The 1,311-nt window shown below is 43.0% G+C and overlaps 1 protein-coding gene across 1 annotated transcript in view; it reads left to right on the top strand.

Annotated features, from left to right (window-relative positions):
- The window catches only part of LOC104271507 (solute carrier family 22 member 15), a gene marked incomplete at both ends in the record, with an annotated part of 13,319 nt that overhangs the window by 10,813 nt on the left and 1,195 nt on the right, over positions 1-1,311 (top strand). The window lies entirely within an intron of this gene.

The raw sequence follows: 1,311 nt of genomic DNA, 5'->3' as shown, positions 1-1,311 counted from the left end.
CACTTCCCTGGGCAGTGCATCCCAGTGCCTGAGCACCCTCTCCGTGAGGAAGAGCTTCCTGAGATCCAACCCAAACCTCCCCTGACGCAGTTTCAAGCCGTGCCCACTCGTCCTGTCACTGGTTGCCCGGGAGAAGAGCCTGACCCCCACCTGACTGCACCCTCCCTTCAGGCAGTTGTAGAGAGTGATAAGGTTCCCCTGAGTCTCCTCTTCTGCAGGCTAAACACCCCCAGCTCCCTCAGCCTCTCATCATAAGACCGGTTTGGACCAGTACATAACAGTTCACAGAATCACAGAGTGTCAGGGGTTAGAAGGGACCTCAAAAGATCATCTAGTCCAACCCCCCTGCCAGAACAGGATCACCTACAGTACAAACTGGTTCACACTGGTTCATACTGGTACAAACTGTTGCTGACCAGCATTTCCTTAGTGTATTTCTAACAGGAAGCCATTTTTACAGTCTAGTTCTGAGGTGGTTTATCTTTCTGTCATGCTTTTTGAGTCTCAGACTAGTGGAGAACTACCTCTTCTGAACCTCAAAGGCTGCTGAGGTTAGCCAGGCCATGCTCTCCTCCTCTTTACTGTGTCAGTACTTACAGTCACATGGATTATTCTTTGTTTTGTGTGTAAGGAGCCAATTAGCAGGTGAGTGGTCCACGTTGTCTGATGAGCGTATTTTTTTTTTGTAAGAGAAAGTGCTGCCAGTGCTAGCAGTTGGTGTAGTAAGGAGCAGGGAACTCGCAATGCTACCTCTACTCACTTTCAAAAATTTAACTTTGGAGGTATCTGTTCTTATAATGTGTGTATTTGGAGAAGGTGTATTGATTAAGAAAAATCCCACAAATGGCAGTATTTTACCAGAAGATGAAACATAGCTCTTTTCCTGTGCTTTTCCAAATGCTTACTGCAGAATAGTTGATTCTTCTGTTCCTTAAATGTGAATTGCTGATTTCCTGCAGAATGAGTCACTGACCTGTTCTTTTCTTCTCTGTAAAGGTGACAGCCAGTCAGGATTACAAAACAAGAGTAAAAAATCAGAAAGAATGAATAAAACTGGACCAGAGGTAGAAAATAAAAGGAGGTAGAAGAGTCATCTGAACTGTTTGAGAAAGGATTTACACACAGTTGGAAAATTATGGATGAAAGTTAAACCTGATAAAACAAAAAAGGACAAAGACATTATTTCTCAAGCTAAATAATATGAACATATTTTAACTTTATTCTGATTTATGCACATTCTTCTTAAGCGTAGTCTCAGGTTTAGCAGAGAAGTAAGTCAGGAATTGGGTCTGTGCAAAGGCAAAATGGTTT

The sequence above is a fragment of the Apaloderma vittatum genome, unplaced genomic scaffold, assembly GCF_000703405.1.
Source record: "Apaloderma vittatum isolate BGI_N311 unplaced genomic scaffold, ASM70340v1 scaffold7593, whole genome shotgun sequence".
NCBI lineage: Eukaryota > Metazoa > Chordata > Aves > Trogoniformes > Trogonidae > Apaloderma > Apaloderma vittatum.
Note: the sequence above shows the minus strand (reverse complement) of the source record. Positions and strands in the feature narration are given on the sequence as shown.